At 43.0% G+C, this 15,826-nt stretch overlaps 1 pseudogene; it reads left to right on the top strand.

Annotated features, from left to right (window-relative positions):
* Window positions 1-4,113: 4,113 nt before the first annotated feature.
* On the top strand, window positions 4,114-11,744 carry LOC114688613 (annotated as a pseudogene).
* Window positions 11,745-15,826: the final 4,082 nt, after the last annotated feature.

Below are 15,826 nucleotides of genomic sequence, written 5' to 3'. Positions count from 1 at the left end.
TTAGGAGGAATTGGTCTAGAAAGTGGAGTAAACATGATTTAAATATGTTAATCTGAATATGAAATTATCAAAGATAAAAAATATACTTCCTGGATAAGTAGTTGAGAGATAAAGCCCTTGTCTCACAAGTATAAGAGCCTGGATTCAATATCCTGTCTTCACTTCAGATGTTTGGGAAAATTGATACATCAGAGGTGGTTGGATTTCAAAATGTCATGTACATCTGTTAATAAGCCTTAAGTATTCTCATCTATATAAGTAACTTGTAAAATATTTGATTTGCCACAGCCCTGGTATCTTATAAATTATGTGACCATAACAAAAATCATCATAAGCTGCAAGTCAGGTCTATGGCAGACACATGTGGCCTGGCTACTTGGAAGACTAAGGCAGGTGGAATATATGAGTTCAAGAGTTAAAGGTCAGCCTGTAACATACAAACACACTGCACACAATTGCATATATGCATAGATTGATACAAGTAACATGCATACATTGAGTTTGTATATATTATAACCTATGTGGCTTATAACCAATAGGAATTTGTTCACAATTTTGAAGACGATGAATTCCAAAATTAAGATATCATCAAATATGCTATAAATTGAGGGCTAGCTTTCTCATCCAAAGATTGTTCTTTTTCGTTACACTGAGCTCATGGAACAAAGAATGATGCCCATTATAGGAGCTTCCTACTGGCCAGACTCTTAATATCCTCATTGTAGAGTTCATGTTTGAGCTGACCTGATAATAGATGCCACAGAGGTCAGATACAGAATGGAAAAGGCATGCTGGTAATTCAGGTAGGCTATATCAGCAGGAGTAGATTTGCTGAGTGCCAACACAAGTGTGTTTAACTTTTGAAGAAAATTCCAACCTGTCTTTCAACATGACTACACCATTTTGCATTTCCTCTGTGCATGCATGTGTGTGAGCATGCCAGTGGCTCCCTGTCTTTGCCACCACTGAGTATGTGCGTATGAGTAGTATCTCCATGAAGAGAGTTCTGTAGACTTTAATTCACCTCCCTCTTCCTGCCTACAAATGAAAGGTTCCAGACCACTCCCTCCACCATACACACAGAATTTAGAGTCTTCTTCATTCTACATGTTCACTATAGTCTCCACCATCATCAATGAAGGACCTCTGAATGATGGTGCACTGGGTGAGAGAACACAAAGGTCTGTTACCCTATGTCATGCTACACAGCAGCAAAGGATTAAGAGGGCCCACCAGACTTTCTTGGTAACATAAAGAAGCTACTTCCACGTCTTTAAGTGTGGAGGAATCAGGTGGAGTGTTCCTTTCAGTTCCCACGGCTCAGATGTTCACCAGAAAGGGAGTTGAAAACAAAGAGAACATCTGCATAGATAGAGCCTGAGCACACAGAGACTATGAATGGGAGATACTAAATCTATAGCATTTTGGATGGGATGATTTTTATATTCCACATTACAAACACCAGGGAGCAGAAGAAAGACAAGACTATCTTTTAGCCTTGGATCAGTAGATGGTCATAGAAGATTCCTTCCTTTGAGTCTAGGAGGACAGTTGCCAGATACTTTTACTGGGAACTTGAGCTCCTGCTGCACCCATGTATCTGTGAGGTCTCCATTTCTGCTGACATACAGGACATGTCAACAAATGGTCTTTAGAATTTCAGTAGCTGTGTCATTTTTAAAAAAATGTCTGATGTTAAATGATTTCTATGCAACCAAATTTGCCTACTTACCAGCATAGATGGGCAAATTTTGCATAAAACTATGAGCTATGCAATCATTTTCACATAAGTATGAGTCTCCTACTTTGACCTGAAGAAGTTCCCTTGAGCTCTTCTCTGTCAGTCATTGCCTGGTCTCTGCTCCAGGGCAACCACTTTCTGATGGTTCTGTTTGGTAACTGCATATAATTTAGAAACATCAGAGTCCTAGCTATCCTATCTCAGAAAAGGATTCCTATGTGACTGGTCCTGTTACTGAGTAAGAGGTCCTGAAGATTCAAGTGTGCTCTATTTGGCTAACAGTGTCATTCCATATATGTACACAACATATTTTACCCAATTCCTAGTTGATGCACACCTGAGTGACCTCATTTTGAACACTTTTATTGAAGCTCTTATGAACTTTAGAAGTATGAGTTTCTGTGATTGGTGTTTTCAATTCCTTGAACTAAAGACCTGGGAGTAGAACTACTAAATCACATGATAGATGTGTTTAACTTTTAAAAGAGCTGTATAACTGATGTCTTTAATGACCATATCTTTTTAAATCTCCTCCAGTGATATATGATAGTACCAGTAACTCCATGTCTTTGCCAACACTGGCTTTATGGGTCGTAAATCTAATTATATTAAACAGGAATATAGTAGTATCTCATGAGGGAATTTTCATATACTTGAGTCTTTACATTCTACTTTCATTATCTCTATCTATCTATCTATCTATTTATCTCATCTCATCTCATCTCTTTTTCTACCTATCTTGCTCTCCCTACTCACTCCTGCCTCCCTCCACAGAACAGAACCTTAGTATCTTCTTCATTCACACTTTCACTGTGGCCACTTCCATCATCAATATGGGGCATCTGAGCAATAGTGCACTGAGTAGCAGAGCACATAGGGATTTCCTTAGCTGAGCTACAAACATGTCTGGGATTAAGAAGCACAGGGATGCCCAGGATCCATTGAGAATCTAGTTTCTTCATCATAAGATTCGAGGAACTGGCAACTTCTCAGCTCTCATGATCCAGCTCTTCCTTTGGTTGAAAACTTGGAGTAGAGAGAACACCTGCTAAGAAAGGCTAGGACCACAGAAAGGACAATAGTGCATTGGTGGGGTGACACTGAATCAAAGGAACCCCCGTTGATTGGAGGAGACAGGAAAAGCTGAGCTGTGCTGTGCCAGGGAAACATCCAGAGAGACACCAAAAAAAAAAAAAAAAAAAAAAAAAAAAAAAAAAAAAAAAACAATCCTACAGTGCCATGTTGTTCGACTATAGGCTATTATTTAGATAATAATGAAAATATTTTGGAACCAAGGTAAATTCTCAGGTGGCAGTAAAGGTGATTGACACTGGTCCCCACACCATTCCCCTAGGAAATCAGTCTGGAATGAATATGGACTTCTGATCCCACATCCTTTGATATACCATGTCAGCATTTTATTGTGATTTTGAAACTTCTGTTTATAGACTTTTATCTCAGATTTATCATTGGTTCTAAGACTTCAGATTGACCCCAGTGTTGGAGCCACCAAGTCCCCATTAAATTCTTGTCATATGGTTATGTACAGTATTTATCAAGGGGTGGAAAGGGAATTTTCCTCCAATCCTGATGATGTAAGTTTGACTTTGGGCTCCATATGGTGGAATTAGAATATGGGCTTCCACAATTTGTCCCTTCACTTCCATTGGGAGCATCCACACACATATATGTACATGAGCACAATAAATAAATAAATAAATAATAAATAAATAAATAAACAAACAAACAAACAAACAAACAAACACACAAACACACACACAAACAATTAAAATATTTGTTAAATGGGTAAATGACTATGAGGTTGGTCTTGGTAGGAACTGACCACTAGAGGAGACACAACATGCGGGTGGAGTGAATAGAAGCTTTGGACTTTAAAAGAACCAGAATAGTTGTGTGTTTTGGTCAAACAACTGTGGCTTAACAGGAAGGTGTCCAAGTAGACCCCAGATTAATTGTAAGAACTAGGAAGTCTGGAAGCAGGCTCAGTAAACTGAGGCCTCAAAGCACAGAGGAGTCTTGAGGATGAAGGTCACAGTCAGAGCTCCTGCATTTTCCTGTCTCTCCTTTGACATCTTGAGTGAGTACTTACTCACCGAAGCCCTCTGGCATCTCATGTTCCAACTCTTTTTCAAGAAATGAGGACTGGGTTCCTAGTATCCCAGAAGAGCCTCAGAATCCATGGTGCCTTTCCAGGAGGCCAAAGAGAGAACAGAAATAGCAGAGGTGACTTGCCCTGCCTCCTGGCCATTGTCTGCTGTCATTCTGACTAACCAGTTTTCCTACAATGAGGACTTTGCTCCACCACACTCAGTTCCCACCTACATCCTTTGGACTTAAACCTGCCTAGACAAGGCCCACAGATTGTGCTTCCTGTTTGTGTAACCGTGGACGTCCTATGTAGAAGCACAGACTCAGATCTGAGAGCTGATCATGCCACTGAATCAGCTTCATAGCTGGCTGAATGCTGTCGTCTTTGGTCTGCTTCTCCTCCTCCATGTGCAGGGTAAGGCTCACTAAGCTGGCAATGGGGAATGACTAGAGTCAGAGAGGCCAAATTCTGCAGCGTCAGAGGCTGGGCTTGTGGAAGAAAAGGTGGGGGATGGGTAGGTGATGGAAATGATAGATAAATGTGTGGGAAACATGTGCCTCCCAATCTTTTAATTAAAGACCACTGATTTTGTGGGTCCACACAGATCATCAGAAATGTCTAAGATCACTCCAGACTGAGGAGAAAGTTCAGTATAAGGAGCACTGGAGAGTGCTAGTCAATTCTAAGGAAAGTGAACAGATGTTTTTTTTCTCCTTAGTGTCTGGATAGTTAGTACTGACATTTGGATAAAATGACAAAAATCATAAATTCATGTGGCCAAATGGCTTAGAGTGTGTGAGCTCTTTGGCCAGAGAAATGCTCTGACAACCTTCAAAAGGGGAGGAGGAAAGGTTCCAGGCCATGAGGGGTAGAGAAGCTCATGCTCACACCCCAGAGCTGAAATAGGAGGTCCTGGGTGCCCTTCCAGTGTTCCCTGGTAACAATGAGGTGGGAACTCTCACAGTCTGTGGCAGCTGATTGCACAAAACTAACCCTGATGGCATCTCTCCACTCAGGTCAAGACTCATCAGAGGCCAGCCCATCAGAAACACACACACAGGCCAGATTCGAGGCAGCCTTGTCTATGTGAAGGACACCAAAATTGGTGTCCACACCTTCCTGGGAATTCCCTTTGCCAAGCCACCTGTAGGACCACTGCGTTTTGCACCTCCTGAAGCCCCTGTACCATGGAGTGGTGTGAGAGATGGGACCTCACATCCAGCCATGTAAGTTCTGTACCCAAAGAATGTATGGCTCTGGGGTGAAGAGTTGCTCTGAGTTCTGAACCATACTGAAGTCCTTCCTCCAGCTCAGCTCATAGCAGTTTTCTCCTATTGTGGGGGAGTACCCCATGCATTTTTTTCTGATGCATGTAGTAAAACTGAATAGAACAGCCTTGCCAATCTCCTTGGTCAGAGCTTGGCATTGGGAGTTAGATACAGGTACTATAGACAGGAACAAAGATAAATTTTTTGACAGAATTGAATTGTGCCTGGTGTTCTCTGCCACAATGGGAGGGATCTCTAGGCATGTGTTATGTGACCTACTAAGCAGAAAGTGCCCCCTGAATCTAGTAGAATACACTTCAGATCCTGAGGAGTGCAGCAATATGGATACTTGCTAACCCCACACTCACAGTCACTGTGACAACCTACAAGGCCAAGTGCCACTGACCAAGGAACAAGGATATGTAACTAATTCCCTCTGGAGACAGTGTAGGAAAAAGAAGTTCCATGAGAGTGTATATTCATGGGATGAAGGATTTCTCACCATCCTTTGGGGCAGTACTGATTCCTCTAGTACCTGTGGGTACAACACTCCAATATTGCAATCTTAGTTTGTTGTCTTTGATGTAATAAAATAATGGCAAAAGGAACGTAGAGAAGAAAGGTATTATTATAGGCTCCAGATTACAATTCATCATGTGGGGGAATTCACAGTGAAGGAAAATTACAGGAGCTGGTAACATCACATCTACAGCCTGAAACAGAGAGTAGAAAATGCTTTCATGCCTGCTAATGCTTAGTTCACTTTTTTGTTCTTATCCAATTCAGTGAATGTGACAACATACAGCCAGTCATTCCATAGAGATACCTGGAAGTCTTTAAATCCCAAACCCAGAAAGAATAATACCCAGGCCCTAGCCAATTGAAGGACTCTCTGGAATTCTGACTCCATTCAGCTTTTATGTACCCTGTGGCCTTTACCTTGGTTGGAAGGGACTTTAGAGAGGGAATATGTGTTAACATGGCATCACAAGGAGCAGCAACTGAAGGTGACCGAGAAAAAAAGATCCAGACTCACATTTGGTTTTGGAATATCTGTCTGCTATTTTCATCAGGTGTCTGCAAAGCCTTGAGATGATGAATGTGGAGGGCATGGAGGATATGAATATGACCATGCCTCCTATCTCTATGTCTGAGGACTGCCTGCATCTCAACATCTACACTCCAGCTCATGCCCATGAGGGTTCTAACCTGCCTGTGAGTGTCAAGTTATGGTCAGCTTGGGGACAGGGTATTTTTTTCATGACGATAACAAAAAGGGGGGAACAAAAGTTCCATTGCAGTATGGACTCTGTTGAAAAGCCTTGCCCTCTTTGGGTAAAAAATAGGCCTTCTCAGCCACACTATGCAAATGAAACCTGGGTAAGGGACACAAAGCACTGGAGCACTGAGTGATCAAAGGCTCTAGTTATTTGAAAAAAACCAAGACTCATTCTACAACCTCAGCCCTGCAGAACTGCTTAGGTGCTCAAGGCTCCACATTGAGGTCACCCTTCCTTTAGATTATCTCGTGCCAATGATAGTTGATGATTCTTTCAATTTTTAATCTGGAGAGATATCCATGAGACACTCCTCGTTGTTTCACTATGAAGAACCTGACTAATGATAACATTACTGTATACATAGAATCATTAATTCAGACTGAGATATATGGTGGGGATGGGGGCTAGAAACTACCTGATGGGGCTACTAGAGGCCCCTACCCATGATCAAAGCCTAAAGTGCTGAGTATTTCTACATATTTGTGTAGCTTCACAGAAGCATAGAAGTTGATTGATACTCTAGTAAACAGTCCTGCAGAGCTTTGGTTAGCTAGGAGCTTCCTGGCATCTCTATTGACTTCTCCAGGTGATGGTGAGGATCCATGGTGGTGCTCTGGTTGGAGGAATGGCTTCCAGTACTGATGGATCCATATTGGCAGCCACTGAGGATGTGGTGTTGGTTCATATCCAATATCGCCTAGGTGTTCTGGGCTTTTTCAGGTGAGCCTAGGGCTGAGCTAAATAGACGAAGCTGAGAAGAACCTAGACAGCCCTTTGATCCATGCCCCTCTACTTCACAGCACTGGAGACCAGCACGCCAGAGGCAACTGGGGCTACCTGGACCAAGTGGCTGCCCTACGCTGGGTCCAGCAGAATATTGCCCACTTTGGAGGCAACCCTGACCTTGTCACCATCTTTTGGTGAGTCAGCAGGTGGCACAAGTGTGTCTTCACATGTGGTGTCTCCCATGTCCAAAGGACTCTTCCACAGAGCCATCATGGAGAGTGGAGTGGCCCTGCTACCTGACCTTATCTCTGACACCCATGAGATGGTCTACACTGTAAGTGCCCTTAACCTCACAGGCCTAAGTAGTTGGAAATTTTTCTGTGTCCTTCCTGGTCCTGCAGCTGCTTGGTCCAAGCAAACACATAGAGGCTTATATTACTTACAAACTGTATGGCCTATTGGTCAGCTTATATTAGCTAGCACTTTCAACTTAATTCAATGCATTCCTATTAATCTATATGTTGTCATATGGCCATGGTATTACTGGTCTTTTGGCATCTTTTTGCTCCTTAGGCGTGGGCCAGCATCTCTTCTGACTCCACCTTATTCCTTTCATTTTCAGTTTTTTGTACCACCTAAACTTATTCTGACTCGCCATTGGCCAAAGAGCTTTATTTATCAACCAGTCAGAGCTACACATATTCACAGTGTACAGAAAGACATCGCCCAGCACCCTAGTCTGTCCCCTCAGCCTTCATGGTCTGGTACTCTGGTCTTCTGTTCAGTGGGGAAAACAATGATGATGGGAAACAATTTTTTTCCAGTAATATTTGAGGAACTCAAGGGTTAGCCTCTACTCACCTCTACTTCATATTGGGTGACAGCAAACTGCTCCTAGCAGCTTCCATTACTAATGAAAATAAATAGAAGTGTGCTTTGGGAGGTGGCTCTGTGGATTTTTTTTTTTTTTGGTTTTTTGAGACAGGGTTTCTCTGTGTAGCTTTGCACCTTTTCTGGATCTTGCTCTGTAGGCCAGTCTGGCCTCGAACTCACAAAGATCTGCCTGTCTCTGCATCCCGAGTGCTGGGATTAAAGGTATGCACCACCATTGCCCAGCTAAGCTCTGTGGATTTTTAAACATGATTGGAGTGCAAGCCTGAGGACCTACGTTCAAATCCCCAGAACCCACAGAAGGCTGGAGATAGTAGCATGTATCTGTAATTCCATTGTTCCTGTGGTCAGGTGGGAGGGAGAAACATGGGAATCCCTGGATGTTCACAGAGCTTTCAGCTAGCATAGAAGCAGTAATACAAGAAGACTACCTGTCTCAAATAAGGTGTATCTGTGAAGAAAGGAGACTTTGTCCTCTAACATTCACATACAAACATTGGCACACTTAGTCCTTCTCTCATACATGAAACACAGAAAGATGAGTGGAGTAAATAGAACAAACCTAAGCAAAAAAAATTCAAATATGCAGGTTGAAAGAATACTGCTTGCTTTGAGGAATACAACAAAATTAATAATTTATATTTATACCAAATCACACACAACACGCACTATAGTATGGTAGTTAGGCCAATTGCATCAAGTTGGACTTGAGAGAACTCTTCTCCCAACTTGTTCCCTTTACAGATGGTGGCCAACCTGTCTGGATGTGAGTCCAAGGACTCAGAGACCCTAGTACACTGTCTGAGAGGCAAAAGTGAAGCAGAGATTCTGGTCATTAATGAGGTAGGTAGAACTGTGTGTCTTGGAAGATTTAGTCAGACTTTGTGTGCTTTAGTTCTGTGTACAGTATGAACACCAAGATAGGCTAACTCAAGTGTAGATACTCTTCCAGAGTGAGCTGAGCACCCTTAGGCTAGTAAGACATGAGAAAATGGTTAAGAGATGAGAAAATGGTGGTGGTAACTCATTGGATCAGCATATGTATTTTATTGACCTTCAGCATTAACTTTTAATGCCCCTCAGGTCTTCAAGATCATCCCTGCTGTGGTGGATGGGGAGTTCCTACCCAGGCATCCCAAGGAGTTGTTGGCATCTGTGGATTTTCACCCGGTCCCAGCATCATTGGTGTCAACAATGATGAGTATGGTTGGATTGTCCCCATGGTGAGACTCAATTCCAATCTGCTTGGAGACTGGAGACTCATATGTTAAGTACTGGGAACTCAATACATCTCTAATCCAAGTCCATTAGATCCCACATTTCTACCTCCCAGATCTTGGGCTCTGCTCAGACAATAACGGAAATAACCAGAGAGAACCTGCAGGATGTTTTGAAGAACACAGCAGCACAAATGGTGAGATACCTCTGGTCCAATCCAAATAGAGAGGTCTCTTATATCTCCTTCTCAAACAGCATCCCTATTAATGAAGGTCATTATATATGTGATTCTGTGTGGGGTGACCTCAGACCATGAATCTTTTTGCCTGTGCCCTATCTCATCACATTCTCCTCATACCAAAGGCTGCTGCCTATGTAACCAACAACATGCCTAACCTCATTCTTCCTTGGAGTAGATGCTGCCTCCTGAGTGTGCTGACCTGCTAATGGAAGAGTACATGGGGGACACTGAGGATCCCAAGCCCTCCAAATACAGTTTACAGAGATGATGGGGGACTTCATGTTTGTGATCCCTGCACTCCAAGTAGCACATTTTCAGCGTGAGTATCTCTATAACAAGGCTTAAGGGAGCAGCTCAGAGATGTAGGTCACTGATAAGCACTGTTGAGCAGTGTAAAATACAGGTCTCATGTCTAGATAAAGTGAGTGACATATAGGTACAGAAGAAAAAATGAGTTGCTGGTAATCTATTGACTTGATATAACCATTCAGCTTGGAAGATCATGAGCACTGTTTTGCCATGGGCTTTTCCATAGTTACTGCTCCAGCTTGGAACTTCCTCCTCTCTTTAACATTTATGATTCCAGGTAACTTTATATCAAGGTACCTTGTCACCAAATACATATCAGAAAAACTCCAGGTGAGGGGCCACTAAGTCACACGTCATCCCCACCTCCAGGTTCCCACAACCCTGTCTACTTCTATGAGTTCCAACATCAGTTCAGCTTCTTCAAGAGTCTCAGGCCACCCCACGTGAAGGCTGACCATGGTGATGAGATTCCTTTTGTTTTTGGGTCCTTCGTCTTTGGCATGAAACGTGAGTCTTCCTTATTCTCCTTGACTTGACTGAGGTCTCAGATGACACCTCAGGGACTCCTGAGCTCTTAGTCTGTTTGAGGAAAACTAGGTTCTGGGAGATGATAGAATCAAATGTGTACCATATCATAGCCTAAAAAATTAGACCAAGATTAGAATCTGGACCTGTCCCAGTCTAGCCTATGATGGAGATGACAACACAATGGGGCACGAATTCAATTAGAGGCGTGCATGGATGTTGGGTATTGTACAGTGAAGAAGGGAGGTAACAAAGCTGATAGTTACAGTTCTGACAGCACCTGGGATTGTGAGTATAAGGCATGGTTTGGCAGTTGTGTATGGTGTCATGGGCTTCAATATTTATTTTTCTCATGATTCCAGTTGACCTCACTGAGGAAGAGGATCTATTGAACAGGAGGATGATGAAGTACTGGGCCAACTTTGCAAGATATGGGTGAGAACACACCTCTCTCTCAACCTTCCCTAATGGGTTATAGGGATATGTGAGTCCCTGTAGGTCTCCCTTTAGGGTAGTTGTTTTGTTAGCATTCACGGATCTTCCATCATATAATAATTTCTTCTCTACCGATAGCACATTTATATATACACTTTGTAGTTGTAAGTTACTGGTCATCTTTAGTGACCTTGCTCGTGAGTCATAGTGTACAGTTCTTTAAATTTTGCCTCTTAGATATAGACATAAAACAAGTTAAGTAGTCTTACCCCACATGAAGCAGAAACTAGTGGATGACACTTGTATCCCTATATCAGGATACTTATCCCATCAGCCCCATTAAACACCTGCCTAAGTATACCACTGCCATGACCCAAATCAGGGGTCAGACTTTGGATCAGAATGACCTCACCCTTCCCCACTGGCTGGCATATCCATAGGAACCCCAACAGCGAGGGTCTGCCCTACTGGCCCATGTTGGACCATGATGAGCAGTACCTGCAGCTGAACATCAAGCCTGCGGTGGGCCGAGCATTGAAGGCCAGAAGACTGCAGTTCTGGACCAAGACCCTGCCCCAGAAGATCCAGGAGCTAAAAGAGATCTCAGAACATGCACAAAGAGCTCTAGTGCCCTGTGTGAGGAATGGTGTGTGGGCTTGGCTGCTGATGGATATTGGGCTGGAATCTCTGGCTGGGCCCCAGTTCTCTCTCTCCAGTCCCTGCCCTCTCAGAGAACCACCAGAGGGGCTCAGTCCCAAATTCTCCACAGTGGCAGCTGCTTTTCTGCCTGGAGCTGCTAGCTGCTCAGAGCCCAGCCTACCATGATGGGCCCAGCTTGTGGAGCACAAGTCATCTCCCTGTCCCACGCCTGCAGAGTATTTGGGTCTCCTCCTCAGAGCAGCCATGTAATTCCTCTTGCCCCCTTCCCTGCCTCGCCTCTGGGTGCTGGAAAGGTCACCCAGGAGTGCTCTGCCTAATACACCTGGTCTTTTACTTTTAATCTGGTTTGATCTGGCTTTTGTGTCAGTAGAGAAACCAATTATCCAGATATAAATACCTTTCAATGGGGTCAGCTTGATGTTCCCAAAACATATTGAGGAATCTGGGTTGATTCTAACATTCACATAACCGTATATGTTGCACTTGTATGTTCTTCAACACTCATGGCAAATCCTCTTCATGTGACTCTTTATCCTACTGGGTCATTTTTTGTAGTACCCCTTCAGTTAATGCTCCATAACAACATGGATTTTGTGAACCACCCAAAACCTGTTCATCTCCTTCCACACTCCACTGGTACTAAGCCCCTTCCATCCTTCTTCCCTTCATTTTTCTTTTTCACTGTCATCTTCTTTAAGACCAAAGCCCTCTTTAAATAAAGCAAAAGTTTGAAGAACATTGATATGGGTTCTTCAAAAACCCATATCATATGGGTAAGGTGTGTCAAAACCACATGCCCTCTCTCATCAGGGTCACACTTTTGGAGACCATGAATTCAAGGTTAAGATACCAACCTGTTTACTATATTGTGATGACTAGCTCTCTGACTCAAAAATGATAACTTGTGTTTTCACTGAGTAGATGGGATAATTAGTAGTTCTCATGACCCAGTACTCTAATAGGTCTCACTCTTAATAACATCACATTGGAGCCTAAGTTTCAATATAGATATATGACTCACAGATACTTTCAAAACAAATTACCTAGAGGTTCCCAAGTCAGTGACTTGTCTTGAAAACATCCTATTGTGTTTGTAGATTAAATGTCACCTACAATTTCATTTTAACATAATACGTACATTAATCAATATTGATTTCTTTTTTCTACCCTTTATATCATTCAACCCCATTCATCTATTCTGTCCCAAAGTAGTTGGTTAACACTATTTTATTCTAGATGTAGGTTTAAATATCTATTATCTACTCCAGTCTGAGACAGTGTGTGTGTGTGTGTGTGTGTGTGTGCGCGCGCGCGCGCGTGTGCGCGCGCGTGTGCATGCATATGGATGTTTCTGTGCGTGTATGCATCCATACATATTTGTGCATATATGTGTATGTGATTTTGTGCCTGTGTGTTTGTGTACACACATGTGTGTATGTGAGCATGCATACAATTGTGTGCATGTGTGTTTGCATGCATGTATATGTGGGTTATATGTGTGTGTCCAGAAGTAATAAGTTGATTACTTTGTGTCTGCTGAGGGTTGTCTTGAGTTTTAAGAATTCTGTAGACATGACAATGTCCATATTGCCATGATCACAGCACATCTGTGAAGATGTTTGACTATGGGTAAGTGGTAATAGAAGGCCCATACATGGACAAAAGAGATTTCTGTCCCAATCTCCCTGAGCACTTGTCCATGTATGTGGGGAGGGGTTCTCCTGACTTCTATGGTTCCCCTGCAAACCTCCTGCTCTTGCGTGATAATCATCTTCCCCTCGATTATCCATATACAGGACTTTCATTCTTACCTGTTTGCTGTTACTAATCATTTTTGACCTTTCTAATAAATACCATCTCTTTTACTTTATGTCATTATATGAAAGTGCGAAATTATGCTTAAGCTCCCCGAATTCTCCAAAACAGTTTCTATTTTTCATTAAGAGACCAGATCCTTCAAGCTAGAAACCACAATATATCCTAGCGCCTTATGTCTGCTCAGCTTGCCCAACAAGCCAAGTTTCCCAAGGTTGGCAAACTCCCTCTTCTAAAATCTAGTCCAAGGAATGCTAACCCCAGGACAGTACAACCTCTGGGTCAAAGTGAAGATTACTGATTGTCTATCCTGGATGCCATGCCAGAGAAAGATACCCTCCAGGAGGGCAGCTGCCAGATTCTCCCACTATGTCCTGAGCTCATTAGTGGGCTCCTGATGCCAATGTTTAAGATACTTTACGATGTTCACTTAACAAGAAGACTCTAGTTCCATGTCTTTGATCTTAGAAGAGCTGAGACAGTCCATCTCCTAAAGCCCAGCTGTTCCTTCAGTGGGGAAGCTGAGGGAACAGAGAACATCTGCTTAGGCCAGGACTGGGAGCACAGATAATTTAAAGGGGAGACACTGAATTGACATCATGCCTTGCTGACTGGGGGTGGGGGGGATGGGCACAGCCCTGGTTGTACCATGCCAGAGGAAACATTCAGAAAAGTATTGAGGAAGAAGGCCTGCTGAGCCAGGCTGTGGGTACTCTAGATTTCTAAGAGCTAGAGAGATGGAACCAGGTTCTCAGGTGGCACTAAAGGTTGTCTGAAGTAGATACCCTTCAGTTTCCTCCATGAAGTCTGCCTTAGGCAAGTAGGAGTTCTTGAAGCTGTACTCTTTCATGAATCTTGACACATTCTCTGGAATTCCAAACTCCTGTTCATGGCTCAGTATCTCAGCATTATCATAAGCTCTGAGCATCCTGAGAGTCCATGTGTTGGAACCAAAGGGCCCAAAAATGTTTGTCAGGTGGATAAATGACTCTGAACTTGTTCTCAGTAGGAGTCGCCACCATGCTAGCCACAGTACAGAGCAGAAATGAACAGGAAAAGGGCACTGAAGAAGTGCCACACAAAAGCAGAGGTACATCCAAATTAAAGACATCATCGGTCTAGTAGTGTTCATAGACACCTACAGAACACTCCATTTAAACACTACAAAATATACATTTTTTTCTTCAAAGTCCATGAGAATCTTTTATAAAGCAGATTTCATAGCTGGTGGTGGTGGGACTTGCCTTTAATCCCAGCAATCAAGAGGCAGAGGCAAGTGAATCTCTATATGTTGGAGGCTAGCCTGGTCTACAGATCTAGTTCTGGATAGCCAGGGCTATACAAAAAAAAACCTGTCTAAAAAGAATACATTGTGTATTAGGACACAAAACAAGTTTTAGAAATACATGAATATTGAAATAATGACATCTATTTGATCACAATAGAATAAAAGTCTGAATCCACAGTCAGAGAAAATGTAGAACACATACAATCTTGTGGGGATTAAACAACATGCTACTAGATGATGAATGCATCATTGAAGAAATCAAGAAGGAAATTTTAAAATGTGTAGAATTAAATCAAAAGGAAAAGGCAACAATTTCAAACCCTAGAGGACACACTCAAGGCAGTTCCAAGCTCTATTGACTAAATTAAATACTCAAATGCCTACCCCTTCTCCATCTGAGGGTCCTCAACACACACCTTCTTAGAGAAGCCAGAGCATCATAAACATGATGGCTCTAGGTTGGGGGTAATTGTTGCTGGTATCTAGAATGGCTCCAGAGGCCATGCTGTGCCTTCCCAGGGAACCAATTGGGTGAGAAAATCAGCAGATATGATTCCACCACCTGCTAAATACTGGCTCTCCAACACTGGCTCCTCTCTGTCTAATCAGTACCACCCTCCTGTAGCTACCACTTTGCCCTTCCCCCAACAAGCTGTTTGCCATTACCTCTGTGAGTACAAATTCTTGCATGGGCAAGGCCTGAAATATCTTCTTTGTGGAAGCATGGTGCATCCATTGCAACACAGACTCAGACCATCATGCCACTGAAACAATTTTCTGAATGTTGTGGCTTAAGGATTCCTGATTCTCTTCTGTGGCATGCTAAGACTCCATAATGTGGGGGGAGGGATATAGACTGGCATCAGAGAGTCAGAGACTGAAAAGGTTGGTGTCAAGGGACAAGGAAGGACTAACCTAATACAGATGATAGATGACAGTGAAGGAAAGTGTGCCACCCAGTGCCCACACCAAAGCCCCTGGGGTGGCCCTTTGACACAGGGAAGGTCAATGATAAGTGAAGATACTCAACCTAAGGAGCCTGTCAGGTGGAGGGACTTTCAGGATCCAGAACTATAGGTCACAGGTGTCAGGCAGAAAGTTCAAAACAGAGGGATAGATGTGACTTTTCCCTCCTCTGGGGGGTTGTGGCTGTACCTGTGACTCTAGCTGCTACTGACTCCTAGAGAATAATAAAATTAATAATGCCTTCATAGCGCCATTAAGCTCTGAGTATCATCTCCTTGGCCATAGGAGCACCCTTGTGCACTCCAGAATGACCATGGGCAAGTTTCCTGGCCCTAGGGCAAACAGTTCCTAGA

Source organism: Peromyscus leucopus, chromosome 5 (assembly GCF_004664715.2).
Source record: "Peromyscus leucopus breed LL Stock chromosome 5, UCI_PerLeu_2.1, whole genome shotgun sequence".
Taxonomy (NCBI): Eukaryota; Metazoa; Chordata; class Mammalia; order Rodentia; family Cricetidae; genus Peromyscus; species Peromyscus leucopus.
This window is presented reverse-complemented; position numbering and strand designations above follow the sequence as displayed.